The following is a 21938-nucleotide window of genomic DNA, read 5'->3' as shown; positions in this document are numbered from 1 at the left end:
TCCTTTCATTTAGACCTCAATTACGTCAACTAGACATTAAATATGGTCTGTTCGATCCTGCTCGTTTCCGAATTTCTAAGGATGGAATATCCAAAGACTTTTATAACCCTGAGGATCTCCGTCTATTTTTAGACAATTGGAAACCGCAACAAATGGAAACTCAGCAGACCACTCCAGAACTATCACATCACAGTTCTTTTCCTCAAGCATCAAGCAATCCACGACATAATGTCAGCAGTCCTCGACAGAGAGGCAGGGATTTTGAAAGGACTATTCGTAGTCATGAGGACAAGAATGCTGCTCTTCAAAATGTATCCACCTTGACTAAGGCACAACATAGAGATAAATCCCGATCGCCATTAAAATCTACTTTGGATGCAGAATGTGGGTGATTCAGTACCTCTCTACAATTTTGATCACCATTAATCTATGCTCATACTTGCATCCTTTTAGATGATTAATCATCCTTAATGAACTCATAACATAAGAGAAACGAAGATGATACCTCGCCTGTGGACAGATGAGTATTAAAATCTACTTAAGACGCAGAATGTGGATGATTTAATGTTTAAATATACTTTTGTTCAGATTTAGCTTTGTCTGCACACCCATTTTCTTTTAGGTGTTAGATCAAATTTAAAGAACTCATGATACAAATGGGGAACAGAAGGTATATCGTCATCAGTTTGTTTAATAATACAGTTATTGTACTGTTCTTTATTGTTATTGCTCTTCCTTTCTTTTTTCTCCATTTTTTTTTCATCACATTTATTATATTAATTATATTGCCTTTAAACATTTGGTCTATCCCTCTCACTGTTTTACACATATTTGATTGACATTCTTGGTACTTATTAATTTACTTTAGGATTGTGACTGTTACAACTCTTCATGCTGACTATCTCAATCTTTTAATTCCTCACATATTACCTATTTATCTACAAGGTTACAACACCCTCTTCCCTTATTTCATCTTTATTTTATTTTTTATTTTCAATTCAATATTCTAATGGTTCAATAATATGTCTCACAATTATACTATGAAGTTATGTTCTTTAATAATACTTTGATATGTCTTTAAATGAATTATAATAATTTTCCTGCTTTTACATTTCACATTCGATACGTGAGCCTTATGATTAATGATAGGTCTATATTGTTTAGTTCTTCTCTTTTATTGATTCCGTAATGTTAGTAATACTGTTTTTAAATCCAAATTTACTGGTATACCTTTTCCCATACATATAGTATATATTCTCTGAATTTATTAATGCTTTTTAAGATTGTTATTATTATACTTTTCAATCAAATAATTAATTTTAATTGTTAGTAGTGTTACTTTTTTATCTCTATGTATTATTTATTTATTTATAAGCATAGTAATCCTCCTTAATTCAAGAGATCATCCATAGCTTTTAATGTTACAATATTACAATATATTGTTATATTTCTTATTCATAATAAGAATATCTGTTATTATATACGTTTTAAGGACATATTTGGATCTATATTTGTCAACCACTGTTTCACTCTCCTGATGGGGCCCCTCCTCGTGGCAGCAGTCCATTAGTGTTTGGACCCGTGGTTAAAAGTCCTGAGGTCCCTTGTGCCATTTTTTATATTTGGCACTCTTTCCTCCCTACCTCTCCCTTTGTCATTTATACTACATACTATTCTTTCTGTTGAACACACTTCTAGTTATCTCCACACATATATTCTCTCATCATCAAACAGCATTACCCATTTGGTTCATTTATTATTTACCTGATCTTTGTTACGGTCCAAGGTCCTTTCTCCTTTTTTTTTTTTTTTTTCTTCTCTCTTTATCCCTCTTTTTATCCCCTTACCTCTCTTTTCTTTTTCTTCTCCTTTATTTCCCCTCTTCTATTTTCCTTTCCCTCCTTTTTCTTGTTTTTTCCTTTCTTCATATCTTACTTCACTCCTTTCACTTATACAGCACCATTATATCAATTTCTTAATTTACTATATCACATTCTGGCATTTGTATTAAATTCGTATCGCTAATCTTTCCTATTCTTATCTGACATGGCCACTTCACACGATCTCCGAGTAATAACATGGAATGTTCATGGATTGACACATTATATTAAAAGAAAAAAGACACTCTCTTATTTACAGTCCAAACATGTGGATATAGCTCTCCTTCAAGAAACCCACCTTGACGCTAAAGAGTCTGAAAAATTAAGAAGAGACTGGGTGGGAAAGGTTATACACAGCAGCATACAGAAGAGAACAGATCCAGATGCGACACCTACCCGCAAATGTGGAGTTGCGATTCTTATCCGTAAATCCTTACCAGTGATAGTCTTGAAATCCTGGATAGATCCAGATGGACGATATGTATTTGCCAAACTTCGCATTGGTGAAACACATATATGTGTTGGCTCAATTTACGCTCCCACGGGGGCAAAACGATCATTTCTCCTTCAACTAAACCGCCTTTTAACTGAAATAGGTGCTTCCCAGTTTCTCATCGGTGGAGATTGGAACCTAGTACGTGATCCAGTCCTTGACAAGACAGGCCCTCTAGATAAGACAAATGCGGCAGATAGAGCTCTAATGAACGATGTGGTGGCAGATAATGGTTTGGTAGACCATTGGCGACTTTCTCACCCGATGGATAAGGACTATACCTTCACTTCCCCTACGCATGGCACGCTCTCTCGTTTGGACTACTTTTTAATCTCCCAGAATGTAGTTCAAATAACACAGGACTCTCAGATACTGGAGGCAGCGATCTCTGATCATTCTCCAGTTCTACTTTCCTTACAAACTGGTTTATCTAAGCCAGGTCGCAAACCCTGGCGTCTAAACATTCAACGTTATAGGATACCCAAAAACAAAATGTTATTACAATCCCATTTTCAAGACTTTATGTCAGTCAATCAAGGGTCCGTTGACTCCAACAGAACTCTTTGGGCGGCGGCAAAAGCTACTATCCGCGGGCAGCTTATGAGAGATGCAGCGCAGTTTAATAAACAAAATGCTAAGAGGCAAAAAGAATTGGAGCAAGATATTATGTCTTACACTCGATTATATACACTTAATCCAACGATACCACATCGTAAATCACTGGAAAAAGCTCGTATGGCTTTAAATAACCTTTTTACCTCTAAGGCAGAATACGCCTTGCATAGAATGAAAGGGAGACATTATGAGCAGGGGGAAAAAGCGGGAAGATTATTAGCAGCCCAGCTACGTCAGCAGCAAGCAGCTATGGCCATACCGGCCATTAAGTCAATGAACGGTGTTACTCTAACTAAACCCCAAGATATTGTTAACGAATTTGCCCAGTATTATCAGTCTCTTTACACTGCTGAAACTCAACTTGATACTGACAAATTGGATTCTTTTCTTACAAATGTAAACTTACCCTGTTTGTCAGATGAAGGTAGAATCTTATTGGAAGGTGAAATTACCAGGGAAGAAATATCGCATGCAGTTGCTGGCTTGCCATCTCATAAGGCCCCAGGAGAGGATGGCTTTCCTGCAGAGTTTTATCGTTGGGCAGGAGTGCATGCGCTTGACTCTCTTTTACTCGCGTTCCAAGAGGCAGAGGTTGAGGCCTCCTTGGGCCTTATATCTAATAAAGCTATTATTGCTGTGTTACCTAAACCTGGCAAAGACCCTTTATTATGTAGCAGCTATCGACCCATATCGTTATTGAATTGTGACATCAAAATTCTAGCTAGCATTCTGGCCTCTCGCTTGCGTAAGGTTATCCCATCTCTCATACATCGTACCCAAGTAGGATTTGTTCCGGGGCGTTCCTCTAGGAACCATCTTCGCACTCTTGCCCACACACTATGGTATGCCAAGAATCTTCCGGATGACGCTTTGGCCTTGTCGCTTGACGCGGAAAAGGCGTTTGATCGAATTGAATGGGATTATCTTTTTAGGGTGTTACAAAAATTCGGCCTGGGAGATCAATTCATAAACAAAATACGCTTGTTGTACAAAAATCCTTCGGCACAGGTAAATTGTGGGGGCTTTATCTCAGATCCATTTTCTATCAATCGAGGTACTCGTCAGGGTTGCCCCCTCTCCCCGTTACTCTTTCTTCTAGCCATGGAACCGTTGGCTGCCTCCTTAAGACAATGTACTTATATTAAGGGCATTTCTCTTCCGACAGGAGAATCCAAAATGTATCTCTACGCAGATGATATTCTCCTTACACTCACAGATCTCTCCATCTCTTTACCATCTGTGTTAAAAATAATAGATGACTTCTCCTCCATTTCTGGGTACAAAATTAATTGGAACAAAAGCGAAGCACTGCCCATCTCGAATGGGACCACAATAGCGGCCATTCAAGGTTTTCCTTTTCAATGGAAATCTTCTCATCTCAAGTATTTGGGCATACTAGTGAACAAAGGCCTAGGGAGTATGGTTACGGATAATCTCAATCCCCTCATCGCTCAAATGCAACGTGATTTTGAAAAATGGAAGGCCCTGGGTCTCTCAATGTGGGGAAGGGTTCAAGCCGTGAAAATGGTTACTCTTTCCCGTTTTCTTTATGTCCTCGGGATGCTTCCTATTCAAATCCCTTTAACCACGCTACGTTCAATTGATTCTAAGATAAAATCCTTTATATGGAACTCTGCCAAACCCCGTGTCTCAGCTTCAAAACTAAAGGCTCATCGCTCCTATGGAGGAATAGGTCTACCCTCAGTGGAGCATTATGCTTTGGCATTACAGCTTTCTCAAATGTCATATATGCTTTCACATTCATCGGATACACCACAGTGGGTACATCTTGAACGCCACCTTTCATTAACAAACGCAGGTCTTTCTGTTTTATACGGCTCGGAATTTCGTCCCCGAGACTCCACCACTAATCCTATTTTGTCGGCTATGCGTGCTGCTTGGCAAAGGGCACACCGCTTACTGGGCTCACATCCTCGTCTTCATAGAAAAGCCCCATTATGGAATAATTCTGCAATTCGTATTAATAGACAATCAATATCTTGGCCTATTTGGGAAACAGCAGGTGTTTCTACCTTAGATCAACTTTTTTCAAACGGAGATATTAAATCATTTGCCCAACTGCAGGAAGAATTCCATTTGCCTGATATACAAGTCTCAAAATACAACCAGTTACGACAATCCTTACGGCGGAGTCTAGGACCTCCACCATGGCTCTTGCCTGACTCACCAATTGTAACATATCTCCACACTTGGGGTAAGATGAAAGGAGCTACATCTGGCTTTTACCAAACTCTCACTTCGCATCTTTTTTCTCAACCCTTATCGCAAACTTTACGTACTAAATGGCAAACCTTATTGTCAGTCTCTTATACTGATAATGAATGGTCTGACATTCTTAACAATCTCAACAAGGGTGCACGTGAAGCACGATTGAAATTTTGCTTATTCAAGATCTTACATGATTGGCACTGGTCACCAACAAAACTGCATAAAGCTGGCTTGCTTCCCCATTCAAACTGCTGGAGATGTGATAGTACGTCTTGTAACATTTCTCATATCATTTGCGGATGTCCAGTGATCCAACCCTTTTGGAATTATATAGGTAAAACCTTACATTCCACGATGCCTCTACAAACTCCACTTTCGCATGCTACCATTCTTCTGCATGATACACGTCAATCACAATCACTCTCTAAACCACAAGCCCGACTCTTACACACAGCCTTAGCTACAGCCAAAATTTGTATACTACGGCAATGGAAGTCACCTCAACCACCATCACAAGAAATATGGATGGTGGCCATGATTCAAACAGCTTCCTACGAACGTATTATATACAACATACAGGATCAATCTGATCTCTTTCTTCGAGTATGGTCACCTTTTCTAGCTTTAAATACCGATGCTAATATTAATGACCCATCTACACAGTAATTTAATTCTTATCCCTTTTCATTCTCATTCATCATTCATTATTGGTGGTTAATAAATCTTAATACATATTGTGTCTACCTATTTGTTGTTGTTTTTAATAGCTACTCACCAGAACACTTACATATAATTCTGTATCTTTTAATATATATATTTATACATCAAGTGAAATTATTATCCCTTATATTCATCTTTTCTCTATTCTTACTGGTTTTCTAGAGTGTCTTCTTTTCTCAGGAACATATTTATATAGCTTTATATAGCATTATGTCTTATATTTGTGTACATTTTCATTTATCGTTTTCTTTTGTGTTCCCTTCTTTGCCTTCCCTTTCTCTCTCCTCCCCCCCTTCCCGTAATTCCATCTTTTATGGCCTCAATATAAAGTCAAATATTTGTTTTTGCATGGATCTGTTTATGTGTTTATTAAATTATATAATATGATTAATTATTCAGAAAGTTTTATTATATGCTTATATATAACAATTTTCTTATATATTTATTGTATGATAATGCAAACAGTTATTATACTATATGTATTCTTTTGTAAATTTCAATAAAAAATTGAACCACAAAAAAAAAAACACTCCGAACTTGAAAATAACATTAAATACAATGCAAGAGGGAGGATAAAGACCTCTAAGGAATTTTAGGATTATTTTTTTAGATCTAAGGTACAGCTCGTTTCTTTCTTAGACCTGCTACCCTAGCGGAAATGCTATCTTTATTGGAAATCCCAAACTGATGGATGCATCTAGATAGCCTTCCACGACTTCCCTGTTAAAACAAAATGCCTCCAGTTTTACCCTATCATCAGTCACCTGATTGATATATCTATACTGCAGAAATAACCATCATCTGCTATGTATAATTCAGCCAGGCTTTAGACCTACACATAATACTGAGACAGCCCTTCTTATATGAAGGGAGAGAGTACTTCTGGTTTTGCTGTACTTGATAACAGGCTTTTTGAACATGGAGGATCATAGTAGTAGTAATTTTATTCGATTTCTTTTAAAATCATAAAAGGGTGGCACAAACCACCTGAGTACATAAAATGTCAAACAGTTGTTCTAGTTTAAAAGTTACATTAGACTCATATATATATATATATATATATATATATATTTATGAGAAAATAATATTAGAACTGTTTTAATTGATTGCATGTGAGCATGTAATGTCCAGCCCTACTAGAAAAAGCGGGCGTCTAATGAATTTGGTTTAAACTGGACGCAAACATACATAGTTTCACAGATTATAATAAAGTGCTGGTGCTGTGGTCATATGGGCGGGAAGCGGCGTTTACTTCGCATGCGTTTCTTCGCATGCCGTTACTACGCGGTGTTAGTTAGCATACCTTTACTACGCAATTCGGAACTAAGAATTGCAGTAAGGGGGAGAAGGTGTTGGATTTAAAATCCAACACCTTCCCTAGTGTCCGCATAGACTGGAGTTGGAATAGTAAATTATACTATTCCAACATCCAGCACCCCCTTACTGCAATTCGTAGTTCCGAATTGCGAAGTAAAGGTATGCTAACTAACAATGCGGTCGTACTAACGACCGCGTAGTAACGGCATGCGAAGTAAACGCATGCGAAGAAACGTTATATATTCCATATGGGCTGCGGAATTTTAATTTAAATAAACAAGGTGATTCTGAAAAGACAAGTTCAGTTCATCTATCACTCTTTTCCTATTCATTTGCCGCTAGGCTCAGAAATGTTATCGCCTTGCATACCAGTTAGACTGTCGAGCCTCCTAGACATTTTATGACGGCAGCTCTGCAAGTCCTTAATTGTTCTCTCTTCAGTGTTGGCCGTAAAAAGGTTTTCCGAATGCTTAGTCATGCCAGACAAATACATAAAAGATGGAGTAGTGACTCATCTCCATGACTGCAAAGGTGGCATTCCTTAGTAGGTCAGGTCGGTTTCCATTTTGGCGTAAGGTCTTCAGATGGATGGGATCCCAGTCTCAATTAAATCAGATTCCACTTTGTCTGTTTTGAGAAGTGTTTTAGCAGGTATGATTGAGGTTTTCAGAAATTTGTAAGATGGCATCACCACCCACGCGTGTGTTTTAAGGGCCAACAATGCTTTATCTATTAACTGAGATTGGCGATTGATGTCTTTGTTGGCTGTTTGTTTGAACTCAGAATAGGCCGATATTGTGAGCTAAGTATCCTCTAACTTTAAAGCTAAAAGGGATTGTTTTAAAACTGGATGTACTGACTTGCTCAAACTGGATTGCTTTTTGACCTCCAGCCAACAATAATGGGCTAAAGAGTTTTCCTACGCTGCCCTCCTTCTTCAGTAATATTTGACAAGGACTCCTTGTCTTGTCGGTATCTGTTTTTTTAATCCAAATTCCAGTCTTCTCTGGCATTGAGAAATGTGGCGTGGAATAGAAAGTAGTTTCTTGAAGAGGCTAGTTTGTGACTGTTGAATCCTTGGTGTTTAACAGTTCCGATCCATATGAAATGGATGGGAAGAATTTTGCTGCAACGACCTTTAATAGGTGTTTTGTTGAACAGTTGCTAAGTTTTTTCTGCAAGGTTTTAAAAGCAGATAGCAGTTGTTTTGCTTTTACTTGCCATGATTCCAGGTATTGCTAGTAGTTGAGATGTCGATTTAGTAGTGCCCCAGGTATTTATATGTTTCTACTTGGTCCAAGGTGTTACTGTTTATCGTCCAGGTGAATTTAGGATATTTTTGTGGGTGCTAGAAAAGCACACAACCTTGGATTTTTGGAAGTTTATAACTAATTGAGCTGAGGATGTATATTCTGCTAGTTGGGAGATCAGTCACAGTAGGCCTCAAGGTGTTTTGGAAAGCAGAACAATGTCGTTGATATATTGCAGGCTTGCTATTTGGACTTTACCCAATTTAGGAGGGCCTCCTTGAGTTAAGCAAAGGTTGTTCTCTAAATCAGCTGTAGACTTTGACCATCCCCCTTTTTGATGATTGTATCTAACAATTTTGTGGGCACTCCCCAAGATTTCATTTCTGCCGACAGCTTGGATCTGGGAACCTTATCGAAGGTAGATTTAAGCTCTACAAAGCACTTATATAGAACGTTTGATTTAGCGATGGCTTGATTAGCCAGGAGGGTGACTGCGAATAGATTTGTTAAGGTGCCCATCCCTGCCCAGAATCCTGTTTGCATTTTCGGGATTAGGTTTGGACCACTGACCCAAACCTCTAGGTCTGTCAACAAGTTTGAAGGTACATTTTTGCCTCGACATCGATGAGCGCTATTAGTCTGTAATTGGATGGGTCTGAACGCACCCCTGATTTATATATTGGTTGTAGGATACTTCCTCGCCATGAATCTGGGATGGTGCAGGTCTCTAAGGCGTTTTTGAACCGAGAGGTTAAGTGGATGGACCAAAAAGCTGGATCTTTTTTTAAATAAGGCGTTAGGTAGGCCGTTTGGCCCCGGGGCCCCATCAGGTCTTTGTTGTTTTATGATGTTCAGCACCTGCTTTTGTGTGATCTGTAGATGGTATTCTGTTGGATCAATCTTTGTTGTTTCCAGTACTTCCGACTGAGAGTAGTCTTCTAATTGATTTTCTTGGGGGTTAAGGGGGTTTATCGATGTTCGTGTGCAGATTTTACTGTCTGTTTTCTAGAGTTTTTCAGACTTTGGGGCCTTGGGACTTGTTCTCTGAATAGAAGCCATCGGGGTCGCTGTTGAAGTTTCGTTGATGGTTGTTACACCTGAATGAAACATCTTGTTGTATGTAGCTACTATGTGGGCTCTCCATGTATGTTCAGTTATATCTGAATTGAAGTGGCGGTTTTTACCATTTAGTAGTATATTGATATTTGACCAAACAGTTTAGAGTTTCTTTGCTGGCTAGCATGGAGCATTTTCATCCAGAATTGCTCATTGTATGTACACTTTGCCACCCTAATTTCCTTCTTAAGGTCTCTTTTAATTTTTGCTGTTGTTGCAAGAGAGTACAGAGTTGGTTGTGAGCCCTGGGCTTGCATTGATCTTAGATGTTTATTTAGTTGGTTTTTTTGTCCTTAGATTGTGTGAATACCAGGCTGCCCCAATTCTCCTGGGGGCTTTATGACTGGTGGTGGAATTAGAACATTTTATATTTAAATTGTTGACAAAGGACTCCCAGACCTCTGTCCAAAATGGCTTTGCGTCAGTTGGAGCTAATAAGGAGGAACATGTCTCCATGATGATGTCTATGTTGTTTTGGTTCCATGTAAGTTGTTTTAAGTTGTAGAATTGAGTTGGTAGTGTGAGAGCCTTGGCTTGCCAAGACCTTTCTTGGATGTTAGCTAATGTAGAGGTTTGAGGGTAGTGGTCACTTTCTGCTCTTTCCTTTATTTGGAAGTTAGAAATAGAAGGGAACAGATCAGGATCCACCAAGGTAAAATCGATAGTTGCACCTGTTTTGTCCATCACTCTTGTAAATGCTGCTGGACTGTCCTGAGGGCCTCGCTCATTTAGCGTGTATAGTGAGAGTTCGTCCAGTAAAGCCACACATCTCCTGCCCAAAGTGTCACATCTAGTAGTGTTGCCCTGGCGTGCCTGTATATAGCCTACTAGGTATTTTTCTTGACCTTGCAATAAATTCATATTAAAATCCCCGGTCAGTATTATGTTAGTGTGTGGATTAGTGAGTTTTAATATGTGGCAGTCAGTTGCTGGATTCTTTTTCCCTGTTGCTCGAGGGCTGGATGAATGTAGATATTCAAAATTAACAGACTAGTGGAGGACGAGGCTGTGAGTTTGATTCATTGCATCCAGGGAGAGTCAAGGTCGATAACATCATCTTTCCAAAGGATATCAGACAAATGAAGGTCGATAAACAGCCTTTTGCCCTTCCATGCTTTGTGTCCTTTATGGCTGGATTAAAGTATTCGTTATAGCCTACGATTGGGGAGTTTATTGATTGCCAAATTTCTTGAAATAGTAGTATGCCATACTGTAGGATAAAATCTGCAAAGTCAACATCTTCGAGTTTTGTGCCTAAGCTGTTCACGTTTCAGGAGCAGATCTTGCAGCCCTGAACTTTTTTAGACTTCATATGTGCTTTAAGTTCATGCCGATCTGTAGTTCATGGTTGAGGTTCTCGCCTGCGGATTATCCTCAATGTTGGCTATTTCGGGATGTGGTATTGTGATCATAATTTGCCTTATTGTTTGGCCATAACCTTTCATTGTGCTGAGATCATCAGGATCTTTAGCTCCTTTTAAAATGCCCACAGTTCTGTTGGGCTGTGAAAGAGTGATCTGTCCAAGTTGCTATTGTGATTTCAGGCCCGGTTCGATTAGGATTGGATTTGAACTTGATTCTTACCAGATCTCTGGATTTGGTGTGACTCAGAGCTGGGAGGGCTTCTAGTAATCTTATTGCGATTCTATTCAATATATCATGAGCTCCCCTCGAGATGTAATGTGGAACCAGCTCTATCTTTTCATAACATGTGGTGAGAGAATCTGTTGGTTGTATTTTGACTTAGTCAATCGGGATCTCTATTGATGCTTCTATGGACTCTTGACAATGTAGGGCTACATTTGGTAGATGTCCTACACAATTTTGTTGAGTGCTTTGGGGGTTCATGGCTAATTTGGCATCCATGCCTCTCGAGGTGTATGAACTTGTCCTGGCTTCTTTGCTATTACGCCTCCCCCCTGCGACACCTCTCCTGCGGATGACAGCATCCTGTGTGCTGAATTCACTCGCTTTTGTCATTATTCCTTATGGAGTTGGAATATTGTTTGTGTTTTTAGTGTCCTGGATAGTTGTTTTATTTGGTTCCCGCATATACGGAAGTTTAAATATGTTATATATTTTTCTTGTTGATGGGTTTTCACTTTTTTGTGGTTTGGGGCTTCTTGAAATGGCAGCCTCGCTTGTGGTTGAAGAGGTGTGGTCCAATGTGCTGGGGGCGTCCCTGATACTTCGTTCTCTTTTATCTTTCTCAATTTTTTTTTTTATTCTCGATCGACATTTTGCTTTGTGTCAATGGTGCATTTGAACATTGCTTGTTTAGGTTGCTTTTCCTTGCTTTACTCAGGCGTTTTCGTTCCCTCTTCGTGAGGGGGATTTTCAAGTTTGTATGTTCGATGTTTTCATCTGCTTTCATTAGAGGATTGTTTTGTTTGGGTAATGCTTCTGGTGACTCTGGGTCGAATTGCTTGCTCAGTTGCTCAAGCTCATTCTTGGCGTCTAGTAAAGTTGAGCTAACGCATTCTAGGGATTAATGGATCTCCGTGTCCCTTGGGATATTGCTCTAAAAAGAGTGGGGGCTCGCCCGGCCTTCTCCCTTGAATTCCTCATAGTCACAGTCTCTGACTGATGCAGACTTTATTTGGGTTTCTCTGACTGCCCCCAACAGCTCTGTCATTATAGATGGTACCCCTTGGAAGTTTGTTGATTATTTGGGGACAATGACACGTATGGTATGTAGTGTACCAATCTTGTTGTACCTTCATTATCATGGTATTGAGAACGTGCAATGTTTGTTCTATCTCCTGAACATGGATAGCTAGGACGTTTACTAGCTCGACTTGGGTCTCTAGCTTGTCGGCATAGTATGTCATTGCAGTTCCAATGGTTTCCAAGAGGGGCCATACAGAGGTAGTTCGAGAGCAAGTCGGTACTTTCGTCAAGGAATGGTCCAATTGGTCCTTAATGTTTCTTGGTTGTTCATTTTTGCGTGAGTCACAGGATTCAGTCACCAAAACTTGCATGGGCTCTTTAGCTTCATGTAGCCGACGCCCGCTTGATTTTTGTTGTGGTGATTTCTGTTCCGTTTGCTGTGCGGTTGTATGTGATTCAGGTGGTGGGGCAAGGATGTCGAGATCTTGTTTGCAGGCTGTTGAGGGCCTCAGTTGTTCCAATGGTTGTGGGGCTGCCGGTGAATAGGGTTGTGCAAACTGACTTAGGATGTTGTCTTACCGATACCCTGGATCATCCTTGGTTTTTCTGGGTTGGAATTTGAGGTTGCTGTTAGACTGGTTGGGTCAATTGGCTGATTAGTAAATCCCAGCTTGAATCCGGCTGATTATGAACTAAAGCCTCCATGAGCTGATGATGGTGCCCTTGAAAGTAGGCAACTAAATTTCAATCATTATGTATTGGTGTATCTTGATTGATTGCTTGCTTGCTTGAATCTTCTTTTGTGGGGGAGAGGAGATCTTTATGTTCCGTACAGTAAATATCTTAATTTTTATTATTACTACTGCTGTGGGGGGTTGCCTCGATGCCTTCACATTGAATGTCAATTTTGTTATTGCCTAGCTTAGCTTCCTTGTGGTCCTTGTGGCTCTCATGCAAAGGTCTACTGCATACTTTTTAGAAAGTCTGTGATGAGTGCCCGCATGCTGGATTTGGCACTTGTGCAGTGCGCAATGACTGCGGTCGGCTCTCCTTCTTTGGCTTTAACTGTGTCTGTGTTGGTCTTCGACTCTAAATCCTGCACACTTGTGCAGTGCACTATGATTGTGGTTGGCTCTCCTTTTTTGGCTGTATCTATGTCTGGGTAGGTCACCGACTCTGAACCATGCGATTTGTTGGTATTTTCCATACCTTGTTGGCCCCCTTCTTGCCTCTTGGGTCTTCCTTGCATTTTTTTTTGTGCCTCTAATTTTCCCTGATCTCATGGTGGATGAACTTTAACCCGGGTCCTGGATGTGACACCTTGGAACTTAAGATACTTGCTGGAACCAGCCTCATAGGTTACTGCCACGGGAGCACCCTTGAGGGAAAGCTAACTGAGCTGAAGGTGAAGGTGAAAAGGCAAGGGCAGACTGTCAGAGGGTTAGAGCTTCACCCCCTTTTTCCTTTTTTCCTTTTTGTTTCTCTTCCCCTTTCCTTTTTCCTATATACCTTTTTCTTTTCCCTTTTTTTCCTAATTTCCCTTAGGCTCTTAGACTCTGGTCTGTCACCCCTCTGCTCCCCTTTGCCTGTGCACTATTGTACCTGTTGCGCAGTTTGTGCTGCTTTGTATGATTGCAAGGGGGGGGCTGAGGGTAAGGCTGGGGGGCAAGCGGGGCACACATGGCGGGTTTGCAGGTCGCACCCAACCTAGTTGGGCCGCCTCTGTGAAACCACTAAGGGCTCTCTCTTACTGCGGCCGCCGACTAGTGGTAGCCGCGCTTGCAACTTGCTACAGGGTGTTTGCCTGGGCGCCGGTCCCTCAGTCGCCTAGTCCCTCCTTCCCTCTTTCCGGCTCTGGCCCGGAACCGGCTGCCGGCTACCAGGCGACTCGTGGAGAACGGTCACGCTGATCTGGGAATTTGGAGATGAGGAAAGCAGAGGCTCGGCTCTGTGCCACGCCCCCTCTATGTCCCCTCTACGTCCACTCTACGTCCGCTCGGAGGATCATAGCGTTCTGTTATAACTCATAGCTTCTGTGTTAAAGACACTATCAGCAACCATCAGGTGGTTTATTTATTTTCTATTAAACTGCTCACAAGAAATCAACTCATTTCTGTCTCGTGTGATCAATTTGGATTCTGGAGTCTCACCATGGTCCTCTCTGTCCTGCTACAACTTAATGTCAATCAATGTACGCTCTCTAGTGTTTTTCAAGATGCAGGTGCATGTAGATGTTACCCAGCTGTCAATTAAGTTGCCCAGAATTTCTGGTTCATCATAGGGCTTGACTGTCTTGTTGAAGGTGGAGGACGGGGGGTTCATACAAGAATCGTGAGCCAGTCATGTAGGAGGTAAGTTCTTTATTTTATGTTACACCTTTAGGCTATATCAATAGCAGGTTGGTGCTGTCAGGGCTCAATCCTCCGTCCTACTGTTCCTTTCTCCTAGTTTACACTCCAGACAAGACTCTATTACATCATTCACTCCCAATATTCCAATCACCATCTCGGACATACAGGGAATGGGAAACACAGGATACTAAATCCCTTGTATTTCATATAATCACCTCTGTCTGTCCTCATAAGATTTTCTCTTTCTCCTTACAGCCCTAAATCAAATAAAAAAGCGTTGATGTTACAGTTGCTGATGATTTAACTCTGGTTTCACAAATTCAATCCGATTTAGCTGATAAGGTGAGTCCTGAATGTGGTGTTTAGAGCAGTTTCCAGTCTGAGTAAAAGTACTCCTGTTTCAGCCTGACGTAAAATGCTTAATTTCTATCAATTGGTGTGTATCCAGTTTATTTCCTTTGTTTGGACGGCAAATGTCTCAACCAAATGCATCTCTCTTCCAAACGTGAAATATATGTACCTGCCAGAGAACTTTGTGGCAAAAATCAATGTCTTTTAGAAGTCAAAAGTTCTTTCCATCCATGCAGTGTGGTCATTCCTTTTCAGTTCAATCACATTGCCTATTTGATAAACTCCGGTTTGACTTAAGATTAGCTACCTCTCCTAATGACGTCGGTCAACAGCTGAATTTCAGGCTTTATGGTGACTAGCCTCATTAAGACCATCATCAAGGGATCCAAGGGACTAATGAACCCTTTAGAATGTAGTCAGCCAGTCAGTCAGCAGGTGCATGGCAGACAATTACTCTTGGCCTTGTATGTCTGGAGCCAGAGCTGTGCTGGCTGGAACTAGGGGCCAGTGATGAAAATATGATGCTGGCAGCTTCTTAAAAAAACCCTGAAAAGTTTGCACTCAGAATATTTTTTGGACTTCCAAGATCTACGGATCCAACAGTGATACCTCACGGGAAAGGTGTCAAATTTCAATACAGCTTCAGGCTTGCCCTGCTGTAGGATTTTGAGTTATTTAAAAAAAAAAAGAAAAAGCTTTGATTGAGATAAACCCGCTTGGTGTATCTGACTCGTGCTCCATTGCGGTAGGCCTCAGATGGCACATAGGTCCCGGTGTATCACTTCTATAGACTAACATTGGCGCGTAGTGCTTTTAGGGTCTTTTTTTACTTAACAATTCAAAATTCATATCTTTGGCTTCCGATATTGGATTTTTAGTTTAATTATTTTAATAACATTTTACTCTATTTTTCAAATTTGGTTTAGGATTTCTATTGATCGGTGCTTTGACCTGATTATTGTTTTAATTTTGCATAAATACTTTGTAATGGCCATATACTGAACATTACCCTAAATCTTGTGATTTTATTCATAGTTAGTTTGGTAGTGCTGCTACCCAATTTACATTGTTAGTTCTCAGTGGGAGGGAAATACCATTTCAGTTCCTCTCCATTCTTGAACACATGATTTCCCAGATAAAAAGGGTGAATTTGGTGAATTACCACTCTCTTGGCACTTTATAACTATAAACCAAAAGATAAGGGATAATAGTGTGCAACCTAAGACTGTCATCAAATCTTTGTGACTGATTACTACACATCAACCTCCCCCTGCATTAAACATTTAGGCCCACATGTAGAAAGCTATTTTGCATTTGCAAACAGGAAAAAGGCTTTTCCTATGTATCAAAACCCTATTTTGTGACTCAGTAACCCGTTACAGGATCGAAAAATGGGTTTGTGATTCTGTATTTGAAAGAGGCGTGTTCAGGGCGTCATTTTCTAATAAGAATCACAGCAGTATGTATGAATGTTTTGTGACCGTGAAAGCGGTCGCAACATTCACATTTTACCGCCCATTTGCAAATGGGAAGGGGTATGGTGGCGAAAACGTTTTTTAAGAGCAGGCAGTGGTCCCACGGACAACTGCCTGCTCTTAGAAAATGAAAAGAAAACTTTTAGTTTGTAACTTGTAAACCTAACCCATTTTTTTCAGCAAAAAACGTGCTGCATTAAAACAAAAAAAAGATTGCTTTATTGAAAAGCAATTACAGACAACATCCTCGTGATTTTAGAGATTTCTATTGGGTCGCAAATTTCGATCTACCTCATTAATATTAATATTACCCTTAGAAATCGCTAAATGAAAGTTTCATACATTAGGAATAGCGATAACCTAATTGCGATTTTCTGAAAATCGCAATTAGGTAATCGCTATTCCTAATGTTGCTACATGTGGTCCTTAGTGATATGGGACAGGCTGACTGGTCTGACATTGGCGTAGTTAATTTTAGACTGACATCCTCTTTCAAAACCAATTGAAGCTTCCAAGTTGATGCAAAAAACTTATCTAGCAATGATTTTAGGTCTAGAATAAAGACAGTTATCTTTGTCACAGTAATTTTATGTGATCAATTAATCATCAAACAATACTTAGGGACCTATTCGTAGAGGTAAAATTTCACAAGTATATCTACATATGTAAATTTACTCTTACACTCTGCAGTAAAATGTACTAGTTTTGCATATTCACCATGTCCAAGTGTAGACTTACATGACTAACCCCCCTCCCCCGAAACAGAGGGTGGAGCTAAATGTACAAGTTTAAAGTTACTGCCAGTAAGGTTTCATCCTATGGTAAACTGTAGGGAAAATTGTAGATGCTTATTAAACTTTAAAACAATTGTAAGATATTTTTAAGTAAAATAATGATGTAACTTAGTTTGATATATTTATTTCAATTACAGACAAAAAAGAAAAAATGACAGCACTAGTAAGTTAATTTTGAAAAAAATATTTAATTGATATATATACGTTTAATAAAAATATATTTTTTAGATATATATGTAAAAATCCCACCTAAATAAAAAATGTTATACTTATTATGTAAAAGAATTACTAAAACTTATTTATAGAATTATTTGACATTAATGTGGTTATTAAAACATTTTTATAAATTTAAGGTATTAAAATTTGTTATAATAAAATGATATAGTTCAAATGCTTCTCCGTTATTTGCTATTGGAGTGTGTTGCAGTACATACATACATATACCCAGTTTTTTTTTTTTTATTTTTTTTTTTTGTCCTCATTCACCACCAATCTCCCTTTGATGTGTACTCAAGCAGTCCATGCACTCACTCAGCGAACTGAGAGGCGTAGGTGGCTAGAGATTAATCGCCTACCTACCGGCACTAAGACTTGCAGATATGCACACCAAAGCATCCACTGAGATAACTCTATAATACGAGCTTCTAAAACTCGATGGCCTTATCTTAGGGCCTCCAACCCATGCTTGGGAAGGAGATCCCCGACCTGGCTCTTAGAGTCTGCAGGCAGCATTAATCATAGAACCCCTGAGAGGGAAAAAAAAAAAAAAAACCTCTCAACTACGGGTATATTCCAGAATGTTCTTTTCTTTTTGCTGCCAGTTCTCATTAAGTCCACCTTAGAAGTCGCCAGAGCCGAGGAATGCCAGTCATAAAAAGAGGGAGGTGTGGGATCTGTCCATTTCTTGCATATTTGTCTCCTAGCCAGGAGCACAGCGTAAAAAATAATGGTCTTGCAGGGCCCCTGATATTATCTTGAAGACCGAAGAAGATCAGGGGCAAATCCATAGTAACCGGGATCCCTATTATATCCGACAAAAATTTGCCTACACTGTCCCAAAAGGGAATCAGCGCTGGACACTCTTTAAACATATGAATATCAGAAGCCATGGCCAACCCACATTTCTTACAGCATACAGGCTGCTATTTATTCATTTTGGAGAGCTTCAACGGAGTAAAGTAAACCCTATGGTTAGTGAACAGATGGTTCCTTTTCAACCATGCGGCTTTACTATATCGTACAAAAGTTTGCACGAAGATTGGCATAAGGAATCGCAATCTTGACCAGGTAAAACACTACCCCATAATTCCTCAGCAAGCTTAAACTCTCCGTCTACTGCCTCCAAAATTGCCTGATACCAAAAGGAAACTTCTTTCTTCCCACGGGGTCTAGTCACGAGGTTATACTCTAAATCATTGCCTCTCCCTAATAAGCCCCCCTTAGTTGTTTGTAACTGGGCCTGAACCCAGCTCACCAGCTGCAAATATTTAAATCTGGAGAGACCTGGCTCTACCCTCTCCCTAAGTTGTTCCCATGTTGCCAAAGTGCCATCTAGAATCAAATCGCCCCAAACCCCCAATCCAGATTCCCTTAACGGGATCGCTAAACTGTCACTCAGGCATTCTGGGCCCCCGGGGGAGCCCCATAAAGGGGCCATACTAGAGAAGTAGCCAAGAGTGGCTGACCTCCTCAGATTTACCCAAGTTTTGGCCATACCCTGCAAAACCTTAAGCCTAACTTTTTTGAAAAACTTAGCATCCCCAAATTTAAACAAAAAACCCTCCACCGGTAATTGTGCACCCTGTAGCATTGCTAAAAACAGCCCTCCCACACCAGCCTTAACCGGCATTTTTAACAACATCCGAGCATGGGAGAGTTGGAAAGCCCATGCATAAAGCTGAACGTCAGGCAGGGCAAGGACCCTCTTCTCCCTTCGGCGTCTCAGCTTTTTCCACGCTTAACGCGAAAATGTATACCCTCCCCAAACAAAAGAGTTAATTTCCCTCTGGATTTTATCAATTTGTGAACTATCAAAATAAAGTGGGATACAGTTAAAAAGAAAAGTAATTTTTGGGAGTATCGACATTTTAGCCAAATTAACTCTGCCGATAATAGAGAGGGGAAGCGAGGCCCAAGTCTTCATAAGCTTCACACATTCTCCTGCTACTATAGTCAAATTTGACTCAGCAATCTTGGCTATATCTTGCACTATATTAATTCCAAGATATCTCATTTTGGGATTTATCCGATGCTGATATTGGTTCACCGACTGATTCCAAACCATTACCTCTGTTTTGGCAGCATTAATTTCATACCCTGACACCGCTCCGAACTCCTGGGCTTGACTAATAACTGCTGGAAATGTCTTATCTAAATCAGCAGTAAAAATCAAAATATCGTCAGCATATAGGGCTACCTTCCTCTCTCACTCTCCAAAGCTAAAAGGCTGGATGTTAGCGTCCTCTCTAAGCCGTTGAGCAAACGGTTCGATATATAGGTCGAAAAGGAGAGGGGAGAGAGGGCAGCCCTGTCTAGTGCCCCTAGATATACTAAAGGGCGCTGTCACACTGCTGTTTACCAGAAGTCTAGCTGTGGGGCTCCTATATATAGATTGAATTATACGGCAGAATTTCTCGCCAAGGTTAAATTTTTTCAAGACCTCCGACAGGTACAACCAGTTGACCCTGTCGAAGGCCTTGGTAGCGTCCAAAGTCGTGGCTGCTAAAGGGATGGAATATGCGGACGCCAGATCTATTGCACCAATTAGATCGTAAGTTAGGTGCGATATTTGGCGCACTTTCACAAAGCCCTTTTGATCTAAGTGCAGGATGTCTTCCACTACTATACCCAGACGCGCTGCCATTATAGAGGAAAAGATTTTGTAGTCAGCATTCAATAAAGATATGGGTCTGTAAGACCCACAATTGGATGCCGCTTTCCCTGGTTTCAGAATCAGCACTATAGTGGCCTCATTCCATGAATCTGGGGGGGTCAGGCCATCTTGCAAGATCTGATTGAAGAGTTTGGTCATAATAGGATTAGCCTGATCCCCTATTACCTTATAGATCTCAGAAGGTAATCCATCTGGCCCTGCGGCCTTACTGTTCTTACTATTAAAGATAGCCTCCCTTACTTCCACACAGGAAAAATCCCTATCCATAAATAATTGTTGTTCTGAACTAAGGGAGGTAAGCGAGATATCTTTGAGCCAATGCTGAACACTCCGACTATCTACGTTGCCATCTTCCTGATAGATGGATTGGAAGAAGGCCCGGAAGGCATCCCGGATTTCATCATCCGTTGCTAAAATGCCCCTCTCATTTCTGATCTCCTTAATATAACTCCTTGCTCGGTCTGATTTACTTTTCCAAGCAAGGAGTTTGCCTGCACCTTCACCGTATTCGAAGTGGGAGATCTTACTAGCTTCCCACCTACGAATAAGTCTAGTGTTCAGAATGCTCTAAAGCTGGACCTTCAAACCACTAAACGTGTCTCGTTTTCCCTGCATGATTTCAGGGAATACAGGAACAGAGAGATCCACCTCTGCCTCCTTTAACCTGGCTTCAATGCCGGTAATCTCTTCCTTATATTTTTTGTTCCTATAACAGGATCTATTAGTAATTTGGCCACGTATAAAAGCTTTCATAGTGTCCCAGACTGACGCTATTGATGCGGTACCCATATTCACCTCTAAAAACTAAGCCACCTCCAGAGAGAGGGAAGAGACTTCTTCCTCCTCCAGGAGTATGGCTCGATTAATGGACCAAGTCTTAATTGGACTGGGAACTTGGTACTTCACAGTCAGAAGAACACCTGAGTGGTCCGAAAGATGAGGATCCAGATAGACTATATTTTTAACCAGACTCCTAGTAACTAACCAGAACGAAATCAATTTTAGACTGATGTCTATATTTAAAATTTCGATAGGATACCCCTTGGTGCTGTCCTGATCTATCCCTTCAAATATCTGATAAAGTAAACTGTCTCATGGTCCCAAGCAGATATTCCAGAGATTTGGAAAAGACCACAGCCCTATTAGTTGGAGTTTTATCCAATAAGGAATTTAAAACAATATTAAAATCCCCTGCCAGGACCAATGGCTCTGAAAAATCTAGAAGATGCGAAAAAATAGCCTTCATACTAGAAGGGTCATCCTGATTGGGGCCATAGTATCCAATTAGAATCAGCAAAGTGTCCCTTATTGAAACTTTAACTATCACCCATCTACCATTTGAATCCTTTATGCAGGAGCAAATATGGGCACCCGCTGATTTCTTAAAAATAATTGAAACCCCTCTAATATTCGCAGACTGATTAGTGCTTACATGGGAACCAACCCAACTTTGAAACTTTAGCAGGGAGATCATTTCATCTTCCATTAGATGTGTCTCCTGGAGAACAATGACCTGCGCCGAAGAGTCCCTCAAATACTGCAAAATCTTATCTCTCCTTGGTCTAGGGCGCAGGCCATTGACATTCCAGGAAAGAATCTGAAAAGAAGTCATGGTGGTTCCCACTTCTCTACCTTGCCTACACCCTTTCTTACAACTCTAAGCCTGAACATATTTAAAGTGGCGAAAATGAGGCTATTTCTTGTATTTTTCCCCCCCTCCTCCCTCCTCCCTCCCCTACCCCATACCCATCACCCCCTCCCACCCATGGAGAACCCAACCCCCAATCATCCGGACAAGAGAGTCCAGGTAATTGCGTCTTTAAGGCTCTCACCCACACCCAGAA

Source organism: Triturus cristatus, chromosome 2_2 (assembly GCF_964204655.1).
Source record: "Triturus cristatus chromosome 2_2, aTriCri1.1, whole genome shotgun sequence".
Classification (NCBI taxonomy): domain Eukaryota; kingdom Metazoa; phylum Chordata; class Amphibia; order Caudata; family Salamandridae; genus Triturus; species Triturus cristatus.
The sequence above is the reverse complement of the archived record's forward strand: the minus strand, read 5'-3'. Positions refer to the sequence as shown.